This window comes from Chiloscyllium plagiosum, chromosome 6, assembly GCF_004010195.1.
Source record: "Chiloscyllium plagiosum isolate BGI_BamShark_2017 chromosome 6, ASM401019v2, whole genome shotgun sequence".
NCBI lineage: Eukaryota > Metazoa > Chordata > Chondrichthyes > Orectolobiformes > Hemiscylliidae > Chiloscyllium > Chiloscyllium plagiosum.
The window spans coordinates 36827687-36853918 of record NC_057715.1 but is presented as its reverse complement, the minus strand read 5'-3'; the positions used below and the strand labels follow the sequence as shown (position 1 = coordinate 36853918).

General features: G+C 39.5%; 1 long non-coding RNA gene across 2 annotated transcripts in view; it reads right to left on the bottom strand.

The window, feature by feature from the left end:
• Positions 1-26232, bottom strand: part of LOC122551128 — a 123987-nt gene that overhangs the window by 50503 nt on the left and 47252 nt on the right. The window contains exon 2 of one of the 2 annotated variants that reach the window (XR_006312023.1): positions 1037-1164. The exons of the other annotated variant lie outside the window; for it this stretch is intronic. This is a non-coding gene — a long non-coding RNA (uncharacterized LOC122551128). The remainder of the gene's footprint in view (positions 1-1036; positions 1165-26232) is intronic. 2 annotated transcript variants of the gene reach the window in all.

The following is a 26232-nucleotide window of genomic DNA, read 5'->3' as shown; positions in this document are numbered from 1 at the left end:
TGCACAAGTATTGGCAGACAAAATGTCTTGATCATTGATAACTACTCACTAGTTCATAGACCAATAAACTTCTTACTGCCAAAGGTACATCCTCAGATCCAAATCATCTGCAACTCAACTTCGATGACTACGTGTTCAAAAAGTTATTTAGATGATATCTGCAAGGGCTGTCAGGACATTGCTTTCAAAACTTCAGCCATTCTTTTAAATATTGGTTTTACAATGGGTTTTTTCTTTCTAATTTCAGTCCACTGTTTTTAAATATACAAAAAAAGATACAGTCCTTACATTGTAGGTTTGAATTTCTTGATTAAACAAAAACTTACAGGTGCCACAATCCACCAGATACAGGAGATGTCTGAGTTTTGCAAACATTAAAAAGTTATAAAACTAAGGCTTACCTTTAGAAAAAGGGTAGAGCAAATTACAAAAGGAGACAAGAAAAAAAAACACAATGAGCTTTACTGAACTTACAATCATATCAGAAATATTTATCCATTTCATAAAGAGGAGGAGAACCTTTTACATGTTGCTGCTTTGTTTAAACTTTAAGGGTCAGAAGACAAACTTTCAGCAATGATTTTATTTTTAACAACAAAAAGCGTTAGCGAAATTCTGTCCAAAGCAAAGGACAGTTGAGCTATTTAAGTCTTCAGTTTAGAATCTATTACCATTTCCTCAATTCCGAAACAAAAGTAGATACAGTCAGATCAAGAGTAATCAACTCAGAATCCTTTTTTTTTTCAATAATAACTATTCCAAATCACAACAAAAATCCTGAGAGTTTAGAGCTTAATTTTACTGAGAAGTTGCATCTCACTTGATATATGTGAGAGGGTTTACATTTTTGTGTTTGCTCTATTTCTTAATCTCTCAAACAGCATACCAACACAAATTTCAAAAGGATCGTTCCAAAAAATGTCAAATGTTTCTCATAGATCATAGAGTTTAATCATAAATTAGAATCAAAAACTCAACCCTTGGGTGATTCAGTAATTTCACAGTCAGTGGAGACTAATGCTTAAAGGATGTGTACCACAGAAACACATGAAGGATGTGTTTGAGATTTCCTCTTGATTTGTCAAGGTCTACTCCTGGTGAGTGCAGTTCTTGCAGGTGGGGCTAACTTATGGAGCTAGAATTATGGAAACACAGCTTCCTCGCCTGTGAAATTATAATAAATACTATTGTCACATTTTATAGAGTGGGCAATACAAATTTCTCTTTAATAAGATTTGTCAATTTGGTGATATGAATCAAAAGTTTGTTGTCTCCTCATGTTGCAAGTGAACTATTAAACAATTTGCTATGTCATTATCATTCTCTGGTTGAACTTCTGGGCATCCATTGATTTCTTCCTTCATTAACCCTCCTTTAAACCAGTGTCACTGGGCAAAGACCTGAAGCTGAAAACTCCCATTCTAAGGCTTTCTGAGATGGAGGTCTTGAAGCAAATTTTCTCACATCATTTTCTGATGATTCTAAAGTGCCATTTCATGCAATTATATGGTAGCAGGGATGGAAGTGCTTCACTGTTGCCATGACCTTCCAGCATTCATGCTGATGGCATCATTTTTAAATGCAAGCTTCAAGCCTGATGTTACACTGTGGACCTGGCATTATTGCATGAGACAAGTCCCAGAAAAGGAAGCTGGCATTCCACCATGTTGAGAGCCACCAGGAAGTACTGGTGCAGGGTTCCTGTAGATCGGTTATGGAGGCCTTGACACAAGACCCAGGTAGCCTGCACTAACATAGCAACTTAGGACAGTGCCATTTCTCAAACCAAACAACATAATTGAAATCTTAGTCATAGATGGGAGAATCACAAGCTGCAAATAAATGAACTCTGATTAGATAATATCAAGATACATGGAAATGCTTACTACTTATAAGCAAGATTCTAAATTTAATTACTGAAACATAAGTGAAAAGCTTTCCAGTTGGATGTTGAGAATCAGATTATTCCCAATCTTGTTGTATTTTTCCAGCTTTCGAGCATTGCACGCACTGTTCAACAGTTCAGAAAATTCTGCCCTTCCTTCCTAACAGAGGTGTAGCGTGCTGTTCTTCTGTAACCACTTCATCCAGTAACGTGGCAATGGTATCCTTGGCTCGGTCAATGTCTACAGATGTGAAGAGTGCTGTTACATCAAATGAAATTATTATTTCATTGTCTTTTCTTGTGGTGTTGCTGATGATGTTAAGGAACTCCCGATATGATTGAAAAGAGCGGTTGGAGTATTCTGTTAGGTGTTTTGCAGCTCCTTGGCTAACTTATAGATAGGCATCCCTGGGAGTGATATACTAGGTCTGAGGGGTGCTACTGTTTTGTGAACCTCAGGTAGTCTGTAGAATCAAGGTGTGTTGGATCCATCAGGTTTCATCTTTTGTAGGTCAGTTTTACTTATGTTTCCTGCGCTGTATAGTTGCTTTAGCATTATGGTAATCGAGTTCTCGGGTTGTGGGGTCGGGTATATCACCATGTGTTGGTAAGTAGCAGTATCATGGAGTAGTTTCTTTGCTTTCTGTATGCACTGGTTCTGTTGAGTACGACCATCATCCTTCCTTTGTCCTCTGGTAGGATCACTATGTTCTTGTCCCTTTTGAGTTTCTACAGTGCTTTCCTTTTTTTTTTGTGAGTGTGTTCCAGTTACCTTTTCTGCTTAGAGTCAGGGCTACCTTCCATCTCAGATCATTATGTTTCCTCATCCAGTTCATTGCTTTTTAGTGAGGCCTCTAGTGCTGCTAGAAAGTCAGTTTTTCTGGTACTATAATGCATCTACAGCAAATAGACTGTAGCTGTTTGAGGTGACAGCTCACTGCCACTATCTCAAGAGCAACTGAGAAGGGGCAATAAAACTGCTGACCCTGCCACCAACACCCACATCCTATGAATGGATAAAAACTGACTTATGTTTTCCACAATTTCAAATCTTAGGGGTATTCCTGTTTACTTTCTCTGCAGTAGTGAATGTCTGGGATATTAGAATTTAGTGTTATAGAGACTAGATTGGCGCAAGTATTTAAAGAAGGGATTGTTGAAATAATCAGGTAATTGAGAGCTGTAGAAGCTCAATATTCTTTGGGCTGCAGTAAGATTTGTTGTGGAGTTCACCAATTGGAACAGTTGAGTTTCTTTGTACAGTAATAATCTTGATTTTGGTGTGTAGGGGATTATTTCAAAGTTTGCAGATGACATCAACATGGAAGAATTGTAAACCATGAGGAAAACAACATGACAACGGCATTGACAAATCAATGAAATAAGCAGATAGGTGACAGATGAGGTTCAATACAGAAAAAATGTGAGGTTATGCGTTTTGATCAGAAGAATATTCTGGGTAATCCAAGATGGAGGATGGAAAACATTTCTGGCTGTAACAGCTGCTCCTTTATTGAGATATTTTCGGTGCTGGAGGTGATTTCCTCGAATTCCAGGAGCAGTAATTACTGTTTTATATGCTGTTGCATTGTTTTGGATCGGTTGGAGAGACAGTTAGAAGAAATGAAGAATTTGCAACAGCAACAGTGTGTGATGAATAGCAGTTATAGGAAGCGGGGAAAGTCTTAGGGAGATCGTGAGGAAATAGATCAATCTGAGACTGCTACAGCTGAGAACAGAAGCGAGTCAAAGAGTTAGGGCAGGCAGGGACAAGGTACGACTAATAAATTAAACTGCATTTATTTCAATGCATGAGGCCTAACAGGGAAGGCAGATGAACTCGGGGCATGGTTAGGAACATGGGATTGGGATATCATAGCAATTACAGAAACATGGCTCAGGGATGGGCAAGACGAGCAGCTTAATGTTCCAGGATATAAATGCTACAGGAGGGATAAAAAGGGAGGCAAGAGAGGAGGCGGGGGATGGCATTTTTGATTAGGGATAGCATTATAGCTGTGATGAGGAAGGATATTCCCGGAAATACACCCAGGGAAGTTATTTGGGTGAAACTGAGAAATAAGAAAGGGATGATCACCTTATTGGGATTGTATTATAAACCGTCTAATAGTCAGAGGGAAATTGAGAAACAAACTCGTAAGGAGATCTCAGCTATCTGGAAGAATAATAGGGTGGTTATGGTACGGGATTTTAAGTTTCCAAACATAGACTGGGACTGACAGTGTTAGGAGTTTAGATGGAGAAGAATTTGTTAAGTGTGTACAAGACAATTTTCTGATTCAGTATGTGGATGTATCTACTAGAGAAGGTGCAAAACTTGACCAACTCTTCGGAAATAAGGCAGGTGTCAGTGGGGGAGGACTTGGGGGCCAGCGACTTTAGTTCCAATAGATTTAAAATAGTGATGGAAAAGGATAGACCACACCTAAAAGTTGAAGTTCTAAATTGGAGAAAGGCCAATTTTGATGGGATTAGGCAAGAACTTTCAAAAGCAGATTAGAGGGCAGATGTTCGCAGGTAAAGGGACGGCTGGAAAATGGGAAGTCTTCAGAAATGAGATAACGAGAATCCAGAGAATGTATACTACTGTTAGGGTGGAAGAAAAGGCTGGGAGGTATAGGGAATGCTGGATGACTAAAGAAATTGAGGGTTTGGTTAAGGAAAAGAAGGAAGCATATGTAACGTTTAGACAGGATGGATTGAGTGAATCCTTAGAAGAGTATAAAGGAAGTAGGAGTATACTTAAAAGGGAAATCAGGAGGACAAAAAGGGGTCATGAGATAGCTTTGGCAAATAGAATTAAGGAGAATCCAAAGGGTTTTTACAAATATATTAAGGACAAAAGGGTAACTAGGGAGTGAATAGGGCCCCTCAAAGATCAGCAAGGTGGCCTTTGTGTGGAGCTGCATAAAATGGGGGAGATACTAAATGAGTATTTTGCATCAGTATTTGCTGTGGAAAAGGATATGGAAGATATAGACTGTAGGGAAATAGATGGTGACATCTTGCAAAATGTCCATATTGCAGAGAAGGAAGTGCAGGATGTTTTGAAATGCATAAAGGTGGATAAACCCCAAGGACCTGATCAGGTGTATCCTAGAACTCTGTGGGAAGCTAGAGAAGTGATTGCTGGGCCTCATGCTGCGATATTTGTATCATTGATTGTCACAGATGAGGTGCTGGAAGGCTCGTGTATCATTGATTGTCACAGATGAGGTGCTGGAAGGCTCGTGGTTGGCTAACGTGGTGCCACTGTTTAAAAGGGTGGTAAGGACAAGCCAGGGAACTATTGACGAGTGAGCCTGACCTCGGTGGTGGGCAAATATTTGTATCATTGATTGTCACAGATGAGGTGCTGGAAGGCTCGTAGTTGGCTAACGTGGTGCCACTGTTTAAAAGGGTGGTAAGGACAAGCCAGGGAACTATTGACGAGTGAGCCTGACCTCGGTGGTGGGCAAGTTGTTGGAGGGAATCATAAGGGACAGGATGTACATGTATTTGGAAACGCAAAGACTGATTATGGAGAGTCAACATGGCTTTGTGCGTGAGAAATCATGTCTCACAAACTTGGTTGAGTTTTTGAGGAAATAACAAAGAGGATTCATGAGGGCAGAGCGGTAAATGTGATCTACATGGACTTCAGTAAGGCGTTCAACAAGGTTCCCCATGAGAAACTGATTAGCCAGGTTAGATCTCATGGAATACAGGGAGAATGAGCCATTTGGATACAGAACTGGCTCAAAGGTAGAAGACAGAGGGTGGGGGTGGAGGGTCGTTTTTCAGACTGGAGGCCTGTGACCTGGAGTGCCACAAGGATCAGTGCTGGGTCCACTACTTTCATCATTTATCTAAGTGATTTGGATGCCAGCATAGGAGGTACAGTTAGTAAGTTTGCAGATGACACCAAAATTGGAGTTGTAGTAGACAGCGAAGAGGGTTATCACAGATTACAACAGGATCTTGACCAGATGGGCCAATGGGCTGAGAAGTGGCAGGTGGATTTTAATTCAGATAAATGAGAGGTGCTGCATTTTGGGAAAGCAAATCTTAGCAGGACTTAGACACTTAATGATAAGGTCCTTCGGATTATTGTTGACCAGAGACCTTGGAGTGCAGGTTCATAGCTCCTTGAAAGTGGAGTCGCAGGTAGATAGGATAGTGAAGGCGGCATTTGGTATGCTTTCCTTTATTGGTCAGAGTATTGAGTACAGGAGTCGGGAGGTCATGTTGCGGCTGTACAGGACATTGGTTAGGCCACTGTTGGAATATTGCGTGCAATTCTGGTCTCCTTCCTATTGGAAAGATGTTGTGAAACTTGAAAGGGTTCAGAAAAGATTTACAAGGATGTTGCCAAGGTTGGAGGATTTGAGCTAGAGGGAGAGGCTTAACAGACTGCGGCTATTTTCCCTGGAGTGTCGGAGGCTGAGGGGTGATCTTATCGAGGTTTACAAAATTATGAGGGGCATGGATAGGATAAATAGGCAAAGTCTTTTCCCGTGGTCAGGGAGTCCAGAACTAGAGGGCATATGTTCAGGGTGAGGGGGGAAAAGATGTAAAAGAGACCTATGGGGCAACTTTTTCACACAGAGAGTGGTACGTGTATGGAATGAGCTGCCAGAGGAAGTGGTGGAGGCTGGTACAATTGCAACATTTAAGAGGCATTTGTATGCGTACATGAATAGGAAGGGTTAGGAGGGATGTGGCCCTGGTGCTGGCAGCTGGGACATCTAGTTGGCATGGACGGGTTGGACCAAAGGGTCTGTTCCCATGCTGTACATCTCTATGACTCTATAACATGAGAAATCAATATAAAATATAGGTACAATTCGTAACATGATCACTGGAGCAGAGGGAACTGGCTGTATATGTGCACAGATCATTGATGATGGCAGGACAGGTGGAGATAGCAGTTAATACATAGTGTTTTTAGCTTTATTGTTAGGAGAATAGAGTACAAGAGCAGGGAAGCGATGTAATTCTTGTACAAGATACTTATTAGATCTTAGCTGAATAATTGTGTACAGTTTTACAAAAACATTGTAGGAAATATATGAATGCATTGGAGAGACTACAGAAGCAATTTATAAGAACAGTTTCAGGAAGGAGAAAATTCAGTTATAAAAATAGATCGAAGAAGTTGGGCCTGTTCTCTTTCGAGATAAGGTGGCTCAGAGAAGATTTGTTAGAGATTTTCAAAACCACAAACAGACTAGTTAGAGAAGGTGGTAAGGAGCTGTTCTGCTCATAAAAGGAACATGAATGAGAGGGCATAGATTTAGCATGATGGGTAAAAACAAGGATGATGTGAAGAAAAACATTTTCACACTGAGTCGTCAGGACATGGAAAGCACTGTCTGGAAATGTGGCAGAGGCAGGTTCATTTGAGATTTCAAAGGGGCATTGAATGATTATTTGGATAGAAATGGTTTGCAGGATTGTAGGGAAAAGGCAGATATTTGCACTGCTTCTGTGACCTCGTGCCAGACACAATTGGTTGAAAGACGTCCTTCTGCACTACAATAATTCTGTGAAGTAACCTACAAGCCAATGTGTTGCAACCAGGTTTGAGGAAGCTTGAATTATAGCAACCGAAAAAAAGATAGGATAAAGTTTCACATGAGGTGAACTCTAGCTTCGGCCTATGGAGTTAATTAACCAGTTTCTGTGTGGTAAAATTAAATGTAAATACAAATGAATGTATCCAAAAGATAGCACTTAGGGTACAAAAAAATGACATCTGCCTGAAAATTATCCTCTCAAGGAAATTTAAGTTACTTTGATTTGATAATAAAGGAACAAATTCTTGTTCAGGTATCTGCCAGTATTCAAATACTAGAAGTAATGTGATATAATTAGATTTTAATTTTCTGATGTCAGTTTTTTCACAACCTTACATAAACATTATTTATCACAAAACATGTTCGTCATCCAAAGCAAACCACTGAAGGTGACAATGTTTGGAAAAAAGACTAACAGGAGGTGCAAGGCAACCTTCACACTTAAACTTGTCTAAAAACCAAAGTCACAGATTGAATTATATTACATTTTCCTCTCATACATACATTACTAGGCAGCCTGCTGACAGTTTCTTGACTCCTTACTAGGGAAGACACACATTTGTAGTACTGGCTGAAGAAATGACTTTCTGCAATCGGAAGAACCACCATTCTCAATATATCAAAACTTAATAAGTTACCTATTAAAATAGTAACTGCTAAGAAGTCATAGCCAAAGCCTATGGAGATTATTTCAAACAAAAATACATCAGTGACTTAGGTTTACATAATTTTTTAATATAGTAGAAATAATGTAGTACATTTTAAAAGAGAAATAATGAGCATGAAGCAGGAATAGAGTGGTTAGTGTGGTGACCAAAATCACGGAAGAGGAGATAGTTTTTTTTCCAATGATTGAAGAGAAACAAGAACCCTGAAGTGCAAGAGTGTCATGGTGAAAGGCCAAAAGAAAGAGAATTCAAGAAGGAGCCATGAAATGAAAAAGACCTAATTCAAACAATTGGCTCCTATGATGTTCAGCACAAAACAATTGCAGAACAGGAATGTTGAAAAACAAGGACAAGGAATTTAATGTCATTAGTCCAAGAGTCCCCTTCAGCTGTTTCTGCAGTTTTGCTGGAAAGACAGTAAAAATCATTTCTGCAACCATAAGTGTATACTTCTGCCACATATTTACCAGACATTTTATGATAATGTGGGAACAAATGCAATTAAGAAAATTACTTATTCATATGCTAGATACAGGGGATTGATGAGAAGTTGGAAGTAAAACATAGTGAGGGATAGTTCATATTTTACGTGATAATGAACTTGAATTATTACTGTTCTGCATTAATGGAAATATCATATTGTGTTGAAATCAGGTAGTAAACCTAGGTTTACGATAGGGAATCAAGTTTGCTCTTCCTCAAAAAATCGGCCAAAGTTGATAAAGGGGATATGGTGGATACATGGTACTTCAATTTCCAATAGACACCAGGTAGAGGATCATTTTAAATATTTCATTTAAGAATGAATAACTGTTCATAAATATTGAGAATCATAGAATCACAGAATCCCGACAGTGTGGAAACAGGCCATTTGGCCAACAAGGCCACACCAACCCTTCAAAAAGTAACCCATCCAGACCCATTCCCCTATCCAATTGCTCTACATTTCCCCTGACTAATGCACATAACCTACACAGCCCTGAACACTATGGACAATTTAGCATGGCCAATCTACCTAAACTGCACATCTTTGACTGTCGGAGGAAACCTACACAGACATAGGGAGAATGTGCAAACTTCAGACAGATTGGCACCTGGGTCCCTGATGCTGCGAGGCAGCAATGCCAACCACTGGCCCACCATGCTGCTGATGCTAGGGATACAAAATTTGAGGAGGGGTCTTAAAACCCTGGAGTTTCCTTGTGACAATGCCGTCACTTGGAAAAGGTTACTTTGTCCTTGTTTTTTTTCCCCCAAGAGAGGTCATAAAGGCAAATGTCTGCTTTAACAGTGGCAGGGGAGTGGCCAGTTCTCCCAGTTCAGGTTTTTTCCTCATTTTTTTGTAGTTGTAACAATGAGAAGCTGCTGGTTTAGCTGTAGCTTAGAAGCTGGCTGCAGTCCAGAGAAAAGTTCCAAGCTTCAGCAGATGATTCATGACTGATTTTTCTCTCTGAAATCTCTCCTCCCTGTAAGAACCTGTGTTTGAATTGACCTTTTGCCAAGGGGTGTGTTTATGGAATGTTACAGGATTTGGAATAGCTCCTTAGTTAAGTTGCTGTGTCGGGTTAGTTAAGTTTTCCAATAATTAACTTATTCGAAATTCCATTATTTTGTTTATGTTTCAACTGTCGTGTTTAAATAAATTCTGTTTTGCTTAAAGCAGAGTGGTTTGACCAGTTGCATCACACCTGGGACACCCACTTCACATTTGCCTTCAAATTAAGAAAAAGTTAGGGTCTAGGCCACCTTAAAATATTTTGAGGGGGTCTGGCCTTGTCCATAACCTTCCCCATAGCGACATGCATTGCAGTGTATAAGGAGTTAGTTCATTCAGAGTGTCTTTGAAACTCTCTTCTCCAGAGACAAACTGAAGTGAGGTATTGAATATTTTTAAGCTAGAAATACATGGATTCTTGATCAACAAAAGGGAATCAATGGTTATCGAAAATAAGCAGGGATAGGGAGTGGAGGCCACAATCAAATAAGCCACAATCTTATTGAATGGGGGAGCAGGTAAGTTCCCATATTGTATATTTTTGTGCCAAATTCATACTTCACATTATCAGAAAAACGTGTACACTTGAATCAGTATTATCTATGAAATACCACCACCAAGGTAGAAATACTGCTACATAAATGCAAGGTTACATAAGAGGCAAAAATGCTTGCTACAGAGTTCTGGACAAATTGGAGTTTGTACACAATGAGATCAAGGAGAATATTACAGAAAACAAATAGAGGCAGGAAAAGCATGAATTTCAGTAGTCACTGGGGTAATGTGAAGGAAGTACAGCAACAATCTGCAGGGTGTAATAAGCAACTTTGATAACAGACTGAATAAGAGGTTTGCAGATCTGTTCATTATTAAATAAGACATTTATGTCCTATCATCTTCAGCAAAACAAAATCCACAGTCTCCATCACCTAGAAGGACATGGGCAATAAATTCATGGAAACCATCTGCAATTTTTGCCACAAACTACTCATCATCCTGATTTGGAACTATAATCATTGTTCCTTCACTGTCACCAGATGAAATACCTAGAACTTCCTTCCTCACTGTATGTACATAGACTGTAGTGGTTCAAGATAGGGAGGTGCCAGTGTTGGACTGGGGGTAGGCAAAATCAAAAATCACATGACACCAGGCTATGGTCTAACAGGTTTATTTGACATCAGACCTTATTTACAGTTTGTCTGTGTCTTAACCTGGAATTTTATAAATTTATACTTTGGAAATAAAACCTGACTGACTCCAGCTTAAGACACAGACAAGGTCTCACACCTAAAATGCATTGTCTGACCTGAGATGACACCGGTTCTATACTGATTAAACCTTATGTTACCTCAGAGCAGTGACCGGAAGGAAATTTTTAGATTTATCTCTTAATCAATCAAAACCTGCACTCCATTCTAACTGATTAAAGTCCTAACAGCCATCTAGGTTTGTTCAATACATTTACATTGGTTGTACAACCCTTTGATCTCTTACTTATAAATTCTGTCCCTGATGTATCCTCTCTCACTAGCTACCTGAAGAAGGAGCAAGTTGTGGTTTCAAATAAACCTGTTGGACTATAATCCAGTGTTGTGTGATTTTTCATGTGGTTCAAGAAGGCAACTCTCCGCCACCTTCTCTAAGACAACTAGGGATTACCCATAAAGACTCACCCAGTTAGCGATACCTATATTTCTTTTTATATATAAAAATAAACAATTAGGCTGTGTGATCAGATGTAAATGGAACACAAATCAACAACGTGTAATATTTCAGACAGAAGTTAAATAGCTGCATAAAGTCGAGACACATCTAGGGCTTTATGATAAGGCATTTGGGCAAAATGATGACAGTTTAGTATTAAGATAAGAAGGAAAAGTTAAGCTGGCATTTTAAGAATACTGGGAACAACACATTTTCCAAGGCACCAGACAAAATTTTAACCTTTCACATAAAATTTCAAAAACTGTTGACGAGTTTCTTATACAATTTAAGGCTAGGCATAAATATGTTCAAATTTACACCAACTTGCATAAACTAAATCTATCTTCTTTCCAGAATTCTTCTGTCTTTTTCCTAATCAACCTGTTCAGTAATGTTGTTACACATCTCTGGAAAAGGTGGGACTTTAACCCAGCTTCCTGGTTGAAGGGTAGGAATACTAAGAATTCTTCTAATGTTTCTAATTGTCAAGGTATTGAGAACTTAAGAGTTGAACTTAAGCTGTTTTTTTTTAATTAATCTTCCCTACTGATGCTACTAATCCTCTGGGACATCTGCATAATAAATCTCCATGGAAATGTAGTCCCACTTGTACCATGGAGAGCTTTAATGATAGATCGGTGCCAGGTGGGTAGATTTCCTTCATATCTCATCTCTCTTTACAAACAGCGTTTCTATTATATTATCAATAATGAATGCCAAACACATGCCTCATCCTGGGCTACCCTGATGACTTTGATACAGCCTTGATGGCTTACATACTTCAGTTTTCTGTGAGAATGCTTTGTTTCACATGAGTCTTGAGGTTTTAATTAGCATTAATAATTTGGTTACCTATAATTTAATTGACCATTGACTTGATTGTAAGGGAATATTTAAACTAATCATTAACACATGGCTACTGACACCATGTTTGTTAATAATATTGCTTAAGGGCAGCATATAAATAGGGGCTTTTATATTGGTTCTCATGGAAGAAAATGAGTGGTACTGAATAATGTTTATGAAGCAGTGAACGATCAAAGTGGGAAAAAAAACTAAATGCGAAAAGGTCCCTCAGCTGCACAAACAATACTTTTCTCCAAATCACATGCAATATCAACTCCATCTATTTGATTTCCTAAGGGAATAAATGCAGAAATGCTCCAATTCCGGAAAGTTAGCAAACGCTTTGAATAGTCATGCACTGTCACTTCTCCAAAATCATCTCATTGGCTTAACCATTTTACTGTCAACAGTTGCACACTGTCAGAAACCTTCCCAACATCATTCAGACTCCAGAAGTATATGATAATCATTCTCAAATATTCTGACAATTTCAATTTTCACCTGTTCCCAGCCAGCTATTTTCTAACTCTTCCCACCTCCTTCAGAAAAATGTTTAAAATCATTGCAGCCACAAAAATCTTTCAAAGGAAAACTTCAGAGCTGTAAATCTGGGCATGTTGCATCTCAGTATAAATAAACAGATCACCAACTGCTACTGACTTTGGATGACCTCTCAATATCAGAAGAAAGTGAGTTCTCTCCTTTATTCAACCAATATAGTGTGCGCTGCATCAGGACATGGATGTCAGTACACTGATGAAAACCAAAAGTACTGACTCTGGTTTCTTTGACAGGAGCAACACATCAAACCATGGCAAAAGAAATCTCTACTGTTTAGTCACTTGATAAGGAGGAGATCAACATTTCTTCAAATTTCTTACTCAGGATTCTAAATTACAATTGAGTGGGGCACCATTTTTGTTTTACCAGCATTCTGATTTCAAATACTTTGTCAATGATGCACCTGACCATTTACCATCTCTTGTCCCTCTTTGTCTAACACCAATAGCTTTATTTGACAGGCAATATGTCCCAGTGGACCTTCTGGATTTAAGGTGTTGTACAAGGCAAGAGACCAGCATAATTCAAGTTATTTCCCAACTGTAGCAACATTACCTCACTTCCAATGGAATTATACCGGAAATTGATTCTCAAAAGGGAAGTGAGCTTTTTTCTACCCTTTGTGCAAATATATGTGATTATTGTATTTTAAAGCTTTGCTGGTGGCATCCCATAAATTATTAATGTAGCTCTTGTCAGGATGTTGGGACTCAACTCCAAGTCCTGTTCAATGCCATAGGTTCATATAAGAGACTGATATGTCTGGGAAGCAAAATGAACATTGAGATGCAGTGAAGTGGGAGGAGGTCCATGCAGAACATTGACCTGTAGGGACAAGTGCTTGCTATTTTGGTGTGAAATCCTATGTAATGCCCTAAAATAAGCATGGGTAGGGCTGGATTTCCTGGGATGACAAAGTGCAATTTGGAATCAAACTTGGATGTCTCAAATTAATTCATACCACATCGAAATTTTGCCTCAATTTTGGTAGAAGAAAGGATAGGAGAACGAAATGCCTGGTCTATAACAGTACAAGCCTATAAATGGCAAGTTACCAATAGAATTAACTCCATTCATCCCAGGTTCTGTCATCCCACTCATAGCTCTGTCATTCTAAGTACAGCCTGTTAAAAATAAACATTGTTGCCAGTCCCCTGTTGATAAAGATGGAAGCTCAATGTAAAAAGCTAAGTAAGCAAACCTTTTCTATACAACTTGTCTCGACTGCATCCTTATTAGGTATAGGTTCTCTAGAGAAGTCAGGAAAATATTTGCAACATTTGCAAAAATAAGGACAAATGTATTTGTGTCTTTGCCTCTCTATTTGTGTCCCCATCTGAGGAAGAGATAGTCAAGAATAAATTTGTGGTTTGTTCCACCCCATTTATTCTTGTTTTTGCAAATGATTTTCCAGGAGACATTATTTTTTGCATTCAGTACACCTGATTGAAGAAGGTGGGAGAAATACAGATCAGAAATTACAAAAGATTCCAATCAGTGCTGAGCTACACTGTTAGGAGGTCAATACAATGCCTCCTTTAAGTGTCAATTGTGTGTCATCCTTCTGAATGAGTAGGCTCACTCCAAAGAATTGAATATCAATCTGAGCTAACAATCCAGAGCAGCACTGTTGAAAGTATTGTCTTTCAGATGAGATGTTTAAAAAAAAAAATCAAAGATCTACTTGCAGTCTCAGTGGATAGAAAAAGACCTTGTGAAACAATTCTGAACAAGAGCAGTGAGGTTATCTCTTGTGAACGGAGCAACATTTCTCCTCTGAATCGCCATAACTAACATCAGGCCATCAGATCACTGCCACATTGGGATTTATGGGAACATTCTGTGCACATATTTGCTGCCATGTTTTCTATGCTAACAGAGACTGCCCTTTAAAAGTATCATTAAAGAGTTTTGGGATGCCTCAGGCCAACAAAAACACTACAGATGAATATTTTAAATTTCTGTTCTTACTTTTCACTGTATGACTAACACCATTTTCTGCTCTTGTCCACCAACCAGTTTGGTACATGTCCTGAAGTGGCCATATTCAATTTTAAGGAATCCTCAGTTGTTGTCAGGTAAAGTTGTTGAGTGTTATTTGAAATATTTCCCAGCTTGAGATGTTGGTATTAGGTGTTAAAAGATTTGAAAATGTTAGGAATTGCTATGGGAGGCACAAATCATTCCAGTCAATTAACTCCAACATCACATCATCAAGGGGAGTATGGGTGGGTAACAAATACTAGCCTAATAAGCAATGATCATATACCATTAAAGATAGGCTACACGTACTAAACTGTCAGGAGTTTCTGGTATTGCGAGTGCTTTTTGATTGAATTCCTATCGAAAATTCCATACAGACAGAAGGAACAGGAAGAACTAAAAATTCAAAACAGCAGTTGGAGGGAGTACAAATATATAATTAGAGAGTGGCTTTGATTTAAGGATGTATACAGGCCAGACAACTGCATGCCCTTATTAGCATTTTGCTATTGCTGTTGAAGAAGATTTAAACTAAGCTGGATGTAGAAACAGCAACATTAAACTATATAATGGAGACCTAGATCATAAAAACAAAAATTGATTCTAAACAATCTGGATACAAGGTGTTCAGGAAAGATGAAGTCATGTATTAAAGAGCAAAGAAGGTTATTTTAAACTTTCCAATAATTATCACTGCAGAAATAAAAAACGAGACAAAAAGCATCAACGGATGAGAAACATGGAGAGGATCAAATTTTCAGGAAATTTGCAGTGATAACATGAGACTTTGATTAATCAATATAGATCTTGGAGAGGATAGAGAAGAGCAATGGGCGTTAGTACCAGCAAATATGGTTTTCATTAATAAGTAGAGTTTGAAGAAGCTCATGTTGCTCTTTTCATAGCAGGGATATATAAAATGAAACTTAACAGCCACTTAATTTAATTTATTTAGTTCATTTAATTTGATAGAGAATATAAGGATCAATACCATTTCCAGCATGTGTCCATGATTGAAGAACACATTTTAACACCATTGACAAAAGAACTAGAGGCAACATCAGGCTTTTTCTGTTCATACAAAAACTGCAAATTATGATGGCGTGGAATATGTGGCTGGAAGAAGATACAAAAGTCACCTTGCAAAGCCAATTTAAACAAGCATTTCTTGAATACTTAGCAGTTGGGCAAGAGGTGGGAGTGGGATGGACTAGACTGCTTTACCAAAGAGGGAATGTAGGCAGGAAGGATTGAGTGGCCTCCTCTGTACTGCATCATTTATGATTCAATTCAACTTGGGGCACAAACAACATTTTCTGATTTTAAACAATGTCTTTCAAATTTGTTTGGCAACCAAAAATCTCTTTGTTAACACAACTCATTTGGATGATATTTGCATTTTTCAGCACAAATCAATGATTCTTTGAGCTTTTCTTTGTTTACAAATAAAATGGCATCAGTGCCAATCATGGTTTTATTAATCATGTAATGCTAGATCATGGCTCTGAGATTGATTGACAAATGGAGCAGCTGGCATTGCCTGATTGAAAATGCGAACAATCTGTTCACAAACAATGCCACGCACCGTGAAATGTCATTTCTTGATAATAAAACAGAAATATCTGGGAAATGAAATGCATTTTGAAGCATGAGTGACCAAGGTTAATGATAGAGATTTTCTTCTGACAGGTGGGGGGAGCTGGGGAAGAGGCGATAGCAGTTTTAAAATGTGTGCATTCCTTATTCCAAAGAAAAGCTTATTTAATTATTCCTAAAAGACAAAACAAGAAAAGGCTGGCAAGTGGTAGTTAAAGTGATAGGATTCTGAGAAATTGAAAGTAAGTCAGCATGGCGTACCAGAAGCCCTTTATTGATGAACAGTGAAGTGGAAAAAGCAATAACAAAAAAGTTGTTGTGTTGTCTGAGGCCCTGACAAAGGCCAGCAGTAAATGTGTAATGGTTTGATAGTCAAAATTTATGGCCTGTGCATTTTGTCTAGCCAAGAGAGATGTGGTTATGTCATGTAGTTACACAGTGACAGTTTTCTGTACCCTAGCATGTTAAAAGAAGTGGCTGAAGAGATCTTGGGTTCACTAAAATCTCGAAATATTCTACTCGATTGGAAAATTGCAGGTGCACCAACTGCATTTAAAGAAAAGATGGAGAGACAAAGCAGGAAATTCGACTCAGCTCGTCATTGGAGAAACTCTGGAATCCATTATTAAGGAATCAGTAGCAGGACAATTATAACATCACAATACAATCAGACAGAGTCAACATGGTTTCATGAAATGGAAATTGCACTTGACAAATTTAGAGTTCTTTAGAGTTCTTTGAAGGTATTATAAGGGAGGTATAAGGGGAACCAGCTGATTTAGTGTGTTTCAATGTCAAAGGCACTCAATAAAGGGTGCCACACAAAAGATTACTGAACAAAAGAACGCATCACGGAATTGGATGTAATATAGAAATATGGCTACAAAGTGAAAAATAGAATAAATGGGTCCCTCCCTGAATGTGAATGGTGACATTGATGTGTCACAGGAATCAATGCTGGGGGGCAATTGTTTACAACATATATTTTTGAATGAAGAAATCTACTCTATTATAGGGACATTTGCTGACAATACCAAGATACATGGCAAAACAAGTTGAAACAAGGGCAGAAAGAATCTAGCACAAAGTGCTGAAGATATATTAAGTGAATAGACTTTGTTTTGGCAGAAGGAGACATGTGCGGAAAATGTGAGACTGTCCATTTTGGTCAGAAGAACTGAAAAGCTAAATTTTGTTTAAGTGGAAAAAGATTAACAGTGCTCAAGTACAAAGAGATCTGCATCTCCCCTTTTATGAAATTCAAATGCTTGCATTCATGTACACCAAGTAATTATGAAGACCAATGGAACATTGACCATTATTCCAAATATGGAGTATAAGAGTAAAAGCAAATCTTACAAAGATAAGGGATGTTGGTGACAACTGTGTACAGTTTTGGTCTCCTTATTTAATTTGCATAGGAGGCAGCTCAGAGAAGCTTCACTAGCTTGATTCCTGGGATGAAGAGGTTGCATGTCGAAGGAAAGATTGAGCAATTGGGCCGATGCTCATTGAAATTTAGAAAAGAAGGGGATGAGATTGTTGAAAGATGGAAGAATCTGACTAGCTTTGATCCAGAAATGCTGAGAGAGTACCTTACCCCTTGTGAGAATTCAGAATGAAGAATCACAGTTTCAGAAGGGATTAGATAACAATGAGGAGGAATTTCTTCCCTCTGAGGGTCATTTTATTCCAACAAGCAGTTGAAGCTGAGTCATCAAATATGTTCAACAGTAATGAGATTTTTGAACTGTAGTGAAGCCAAAGTTTATGACAAGCAGGCAAGTCAGTGGAATTGAATATAAGCAAATCAGCCATGACTTTACTGAATAGTGGTGAAGCTTGAAGGACTGGATGATTTGTTCATAGAATCCCTGAAGTGCAGGAGGGGGACATTCAGCCTTACGAGTCTGTATTGATCCTCCTAAGAATATCTCACCCAACTACACACCCAAAACCTGTCCCTGTAGCCTCGCATTACCATAACTAATCTACCGAGCCAACACATCCCTGGGTAGTATGGGACAATTTAGTGCAGCTAATCCATCTAACTTGCACATCTTTGGACTGCGGGAGAAAACCCAGGGGAGACCCACAAATCATGGGGAGAACATGCAAACTCCACACAGACAGTCAGCCAAGGCTGGACTCGAACCTGGGTGCATGGTGCTGTGAGGCAGCCGTGCTAACCACTGAGCAAACCATCCCCCACCCCCACCCCATTAAAGCTCATACTTGAGTTCTTGAGTTCTTACGTCCTATTCTTTTGACATACAGGTATTAGACTCAGTATTCAGTTTGGGCAATACCCTTCTGCCAAGACATCTGCACTGCTATCATCTGATGGTTTCATAGTGTTTGAACATCTTATAATAATTAGCATCTTACAACATTGCAAGTGAAGGTAGTCACCTCTTCTAGCCATCTCATCAATACACAGAAAATGTCTTCTTGAACTTATCAGTTACTGTTTTTGATCATGATTCAGAATGTCACCTATTCAACTGTTAACTTACAATGAAGCTATTAGCAAAATGGTATGTGGCAACACAAAACATTATTTTAAGCTTTCATTTTGTATTGGCTTTTTAAAAAAAGAAGAAAATCAGGATTTAGAATTCAGACTCATTTACACTCACAATGTGATGTTTTGGAATTAACTGACAATTATCAAGCAGTTTGTTTGAGAGAGGAAACAAAGCAGACTATACTAAAACAAATATGTTGTGATTTGCCCAATTACTTGTCAGACAATAGATTCAGTCGCAACTTGCATGGATGGGAAATCATAAAAGTGAATACACTGTACTAAGTTTCCAATTTTATAAAGACAACTTCTAGACAAAATGTATAAAAGAAATTCAGGCCAGCCATAAAAGCCAAGGAAAGTATCACACTCTTTTTCTCCTTAACATAATTGTGTCAATCAAGCACTGATGAAACAATAACGCGAGTTGTTTGTTTAAAGATAAGGCTATGTACTGATAATGTTCAGATGAAGTTATGTATAATAGATGTAATCTCTATTCTTGCCTCTTGTAGACGAAGAAGAAATGATGGGATGAATACATCATATCATGCAAAGGTGATAGTGATTGACAATGGTTTCAGATATGCCCACTTTAAAGGTGTAAGCATATCATATCACAGCAGAGCTTTTGGGTACAGTGTCATATGTCCCCTTTTTATATAACTGCCTCTCTGTGGAAGCCAACAGGAATACATCTCTGTACAGCTGGCAGTTTTTTGACGTTGCTGTAAAGAAGTGGATGTGGACACTCTCCCACTGCCCATCCAGTGCTGTAGGTGAAGTAAGATGGCTCTCATCTTGGATCCTTCAAATGGCTATATTGGCTGAGCTGCTGCTTTTGTTGCCACTGGTGCAATGACCTGGCAACAGTGCTGCTGAGGAGAGCATTCCCATTGTGGATCGTAGGTCTTTTACTGTCCTTTTCCCTTCTGGAATATTGTTAGGCATTTGAAACATATGAAGGCCTTTAAAGTCTCCTGGAGAGGCAGCACTCCGAAAGCTTGTGATTTCAAATAAAGCTGTTGGACTATAACCAGATATTAGGTAAAAACAATGACTGCAGATGCTGGAAACCAGATTCTGGATCAGTGGTGCTGGAAGAGCACAGCAATTCAGGCAGCATCCGAGGACAGGCAGATATTGTTGGACTTATACGGAAACATGACAGAGCAAAACTTCATTCGTGTCTTATTCCATCAGATTTCACACATATGTTATTTAATATTACACAATAGCTCCTGAAACACCACTGATGCTCCACAGCAGCACAGTATATAATCTACAAGATATACCACAAAATTTCACTAAAGGATCTGAGATAGTACTTTCTAAACCCACAACCCCTACCATCTAAAAAGCCAAGGACCACAGACAATGAGAACACCACTACTTTCACATGGCATTATGACTTGGAACTACGATTATTGTTTTTCTATATAACTGTGTTAATTTCCTAAACCTCCCTCCCTAACAACATTTAGGGCCAATTGGATAGCAGTGGTTCCAGAAAACAGGTCACGACCACTTTCATAAGTGCAAATAGGGGCAGGGAACAAATGCTGGCCCAGCCAGTGATGCTGACATCTCATGAATGAATAATAAAAAAAAACATGTTCAGTCAGTATCGTTAAAGTATTGGTCCTGTTAACCCTGTTCACCACCTCACCTTGTATATCTTTATAATGTTTCAATAAAAATATATACAGTTTCATATGCTCATTTTGAAGGGCAATTCAGATTCAGGTCTAGGTTTTGTTAACAATACTTCTTATATTCTTATAACAAGGCTTCACAGGAGGCTCCCAAGCACGAAGGAGGTCACCTAGACAGGGGACGAAACGTCTGCAACACAAATTCCCAGCTGGGCGAACAGAACCACAACAATACTTCTTATAATCAAAATGTATTCTTTAATATCTTCACTGGATAATGTGTCTGCTGAGCAAGGGTAGTTTGAGCAATATGCAGAAATGTAAGACTTCCTTGGCTAGGAATACAAAGACCTGCACAATAGTGGCTGGGAAGCTTTGGACCACTTTTTAAGAAAATTGAGACATATTCAAAGAGCACTTCAAGTTGAAAGGTGGGGGGGGGGGGGGTGTCCTCACAGCCACTTTCCAATGATAGTAGCACCCTATTCAGTATCATATAATACAGAAGATGTCCTTCAGCCCATCAAGTCTGTACTGCCAAACTTTATTTATTACCTACACTAGTCTTGATAAAGGACTTCTGCCCGAAACATTGATTCTCCTGCTTCTCGGATGCTGCCTGACCATCTGTGCTTTCCCAGCAACACACTTTTGACTCTGATCTTCAGCATCTGCAGTCCTCACTTTCTCCTACACTAGTCCTGCATAGTCTTGAATGATATGACACTTCAATTATCACTTTAAGTCCTTTTTAAAGGTCGTAAGCTTACTCACCTCAACTATGCTCCCAGAGTATTCCAGACATCCAGCACATTCTGTGTTAAAAATGTTTTTCTCAAATCCCCCCAATATCTCTTGCTTTAAAACTGTGCCCCTTTGTTCTTGACCCATCAATTATGGGCAACAGTAGCTGTCCATGCCCATTATAATCTTATACACTTCTATCTGGGTCCCCCTCACACTTCTCTGCTCCAAAGAAAGCAACATAAGCCCGTCCAGCCTCTCTTTGGAAAAGTTTTTTTGAAGAAATAACAGACGATTGATGAGGGCAGACCGGTCGTCGTGATCTATATGGATTTCAGTGAGGCATTCAACAAGGTTCCTCATGGGAGGTGGGTTAACAAGGTTAGATCTCATAAAATAAAGGGAGAACTAGCTATTTTGATACGGAACTGGCTTGCAGGTAGAAGGCAGAGTTTGGTAATGAAGTTTTGTCTTTAAGACTGGAGGCCTATGACCAATGGTGTGTCACAAGGATCAGTGCTGGGTCCACTGCTTCTCATCATTGATATCAATGACTTGAATGTGAAGATCGGAGGTATAGTTAGTAAGTTTGCAGATGACAGCAAAATTGGAGATGTAGGGAACAGCAAAGAAAGTTACCTCAGAACACAATGGGATCTTGATCAGATGGGTCAATGGGCTGAGGAGTGTCAGATGGAGTTTAATTTAGATAAGTGTGAGGTATTGCATTTTGGAAAGGCAGAGTGCCATTTGCCAGCACTTGGCCCATATGAATAGAAAGAGTTTATAAGGATATGGGCCAAGTGCTGGCAAATGGGACTAGATTTGTTTAGGATATCTGGTCAGCATGGATGAGTTGGACCAAAGGGTCTGTTTCTGTGCGTACATCTCCATGACTCTTCATAGTTTAAATGCTTCATTCCATGCAACATGATGATGAATCTCTTCTGCACTGTTTCAGTGCAATCACATCCTTTCTATAGTGTAATGACCAGAATAGCTGTGGTACACCAGCTGTGATTTTACCAAAGCTCCAAAATAACCTCCTGTTCTCAATTTATGATAAAAGCAAACAACCAGTATGCCTTCTAAGTTATCCTAATAATCTGTTTAACCACTTAAAAGGATTGTGGACAAACACCCAAGATTTGTCTGTTCTTCTGAGCTTCCAAGTGTCCTTTTAGAGTATTCACTTATCTTCCAAAGTCCATCACCTCACATTCATGCTTGTTAAATTTTATCTGCCACTGGTCTGCCCATCATAACAATCTAGAATCCCTACAATGTGGAAACTAGCCATTTGGCCCAACAAGTCCACACCAATCCTCCATAGAGTAACCCACCCAGACACATTCTTCTACCCTATTACTCCACATTTACTCCTAATTAATGCACCTCCCTGAACACCAGGGGTAATTTAGCATGATCAATTCACCTAACCTGCACGTCTTTGGATTGTGGGAGGAAACAGAACACCCAGAAGAAACCTGCGCAGACATGGGGAGAACGTGCAAACTCCACACAGACAGTCATTCGAGGCTGGAATCGAACTCAGGTCCCTGGCGCTGTGAGGCAGCAGTACTAACCACTGAGCAACCATGCTGGCCTGTTTATATCTTCCTGCAACCTGAGATCTTCTTCCACATAATCAACCAACCAGCCAATCTTTGTCATCCTCAAACTTATTTATCATTCCCCTCCCCCGCCCATATTCTCATCAACATCACTTATAAATATCACAAGCAACAATGGACAATTATTGATCCCTTTGGAACACTACTGGACACAGTCTCCACTTTCACAGTCTTCTACAACCACTCCATGTTTCCTACCTAACCCTAACCTAGAAAGTCTCAAAGTGGGTGCTGTCCTGGCCTTGTTTGAGTAGTCTGCCACAGAAAAGCATCCACTATTCTTAAATTGGACAGCAACAATATAGGAGGTTGCCACTTATGTAATACATTCTGAATGATCATGTCAGTAGGGACATTGGCAGCAAGTGCTGGATCAGGACACAAATGACGCTGTCCCAGAAGTTTTTATAAATTTGTAAGGCTTCTGCTGATAGTGACTATTGAGGTAAAAACAATGACTGCAGATGCTGGACACCAGATTCTGGATTAGTGGTGCTGGAAGAGCACAGAAGTTCAGGCAGCATCCAAGGAGCTTCGAAATCGACGTTTCGGGCAAAAGCCCTTCAATATTCCTGATGAAGGGCTTTTGCCCGAAACGTCGATTTCGAAGCTCCTTGAATGCTGCCTGAACTTCTGTGCTCTTCCAGCACCACTAATCCAGAAAATGATAGTGACTATTGCTAGGTTTCCGACAGAATTGAAGTCATTCTTCAGGCTATAGAGAGGAATCTAAGCCCATGCAGAGTAATGTTCATTCATGCAATTTTGACTTGCAATGGATAAACCAAATGGTCCTGAATGTCCACAGGGAATTTTTCTACTGCTTTCAAGTTTTGTGCTATATATTGATGAATTCCATTGATCTGCCATCAGACATTCTGGATAAGTGATTTTATTAGGATATTGTATCATTTTCAATGCATTTATCAGGCTCAATTTCCTTAACGGTTCTCTCAATAAAAAAATTGAAGTTGCAACATCTAGCTCAGCCTATCTGTGGGCTTTTTTGATCTCCAGATAAGAAGTTTGAATGAGTTTTAGCTACCCTGCTCTGTTATTCCTTCATTCCTTTTACCTAAATCAATGTATCCAAACTTTTATATCTTACAAATGTAAACTTTACAAGGTAGGTAGATTTTAAAGTGTCTCCTTTAGTTTAAAGTAAAACAGAATGTTCTTAATGTGATGAATGGTTATCATGCTAAACAGTTGCCTGGTGACAAGTGCATGTGCTCAGGTTATTATAGGAAAGAAAATGGAAACAGTGAGAGAGGGGGGAAAGAGACAGACAGACAGAGAAACATGGCTACTGTTCTAAAGGCCCGTAAAAGGCTGTTTCACAATAACCACCTGTTACACATGTTGTTAGAAACTGTTTTTTCTATCAGTGAAGACAAAGAGAGAATAAACAAGACTTATGCAGAGTTAATTAACAAGGGGTTATAGTGCCTTGTTCATGTAAGTTCTGGAATACTCAGTGTGGGTGGAACTGCATAGTGGCTCAGTGGTTAGCCCTGCTGCCTCACAGCACCAGGGACCTGGGTTCGATTCCTGCCTCAGGTGTCTGGGTGGAGTTTGCACATTGCCCAGTGTTTGCATGGGTTTCCTCCCACAGTCCAAAGATATGCAAGTTAGGTAAATTGCCCATACTGTTCAGGGATTTGTAAGTTTGGGGCTTTAGTTAGGTGTAAATATAGGGTAGGGAATGGGTCTGGGTGGGTTACTCGTCAGATGGTCGGTGTGGACTTGTTGGGCCAAAGGGCCTGTTTCCCCATTGCAGGGATTCTGATTCTCTCTCTTACTGGAACTATTTTCAAAAGAACCCTGACAGATTCAACCCAGTGTGTCAGTGAAAAGGAGGCCTGTTGGAAAACAGAGTAATTAAGAACTAATCTTCCCTGCACATCTTCCAGAAATGTGGTTGACAGATACATGTTGGCTGCATTAATAAACTAAATGTGAAAGTACTTTTCACCAGTTTGATGTCTGGTTGCCTTTAAACACTGTCTGGTACATATTGATTTTAGTTTTTGTGTGTTACAGTGAGAGACTCAGTGTGAAACCTTGTCCCTGCCCTATTTCCGACAGAAGCCGAGAATTGTGAATTTTTTAAAAAAAGCTATTCATCTCTACAGGGATTGTATCATGTTCTGCTCCATCCTCCTGAGCATGCTATAAATAGTGACTTTGTTAACACAGTCCAAGAATCTATTGAATCTATAGCGTGTTTCACTGAGGACTGACTGTCACTAATGATGCCAAATGGTAGCCATTAGTTAGTTGGCAGCTCTCTCACCTCGGAGTAACAAAGTTCTGCACTCAAGGTTTACTCCAGAGCTTGCTTGTAAACATCATGTTTAGTTCTGAGGACATGCTGCACTGATGGAGATACTGTGGATGAAATGATAAAGCAAGACCCTGTGTCTTTGCTTGGACAGATACAAAAATTCCACATTGCATAATTTCAAGTAAAAACAGGAGAGCTACCTCCAGCATCCCAGCCAACATTCAAGGATTTTCACAAACAAACTGCTTATGTGGCCTTTTACACATTGCAGATGATGAAAGTGTGTTGTTTACTAATTAGCTGCAGCACTTCTTATTTTGGATCACTGAATAATATTGGTGCAATAGTTCTGAAGTGTTTTTTGAGACATCTAGTTGTTATCAGAAACACTATCTAAATGCCACTTTTGTATTACCCACTGGGATGCTTGGAAAAGGCTAAGGTTGCTGAGACTTTGTGCTTGCCTGTCATTTGACTGCAGTGAAACAATGAATAACACTGTGTTTGGGTTCCCGAACATGACAGATTATTCCACTGGGAGAAAGTGAAGACTGCAGATGCTGGAAATCAGAGTCAAAGAGTGTGGCGTTGGAAAAGCACAGCCAACCAGGCAGTATCTGAGGAACAGAAGAATTGACATTTTAGGCATAAGCCTTTCATCAAGAATGAGGCTTGTGGGCCAAGGGGTCGGAGAGATAAATGGGAGAGGAGTGGGGCTGGGGGGGGGATGGTAGCTGGAAATGCAGTAGGTAGATGAAGGTGGAGGTGAAAGTGATAGGTCGAAGAGGAGGGTAGAGCAGATAGGTGGGAAGGAAGTTGAACAGATAGGACCATTCGAGAAGAAGGTGCAAAGTTGGGACTGGGATAAGGTGGGAGGGGGGGGGGGGGGGGAGAGGGGAGACTGGTGCAATGTAGAGGCGATCACAGCGGGGCAACGGATACATTAAATGAAGTGCAGGTGAAACTTTAATGGATGTGGAAGGCTCCTCTGGGGCCTTGGACAGAGGTGAGGGGGGGGGGGGGGAAGTGCGGGTGTCGGTATTGCACTTTTTACGATGGCAGGGA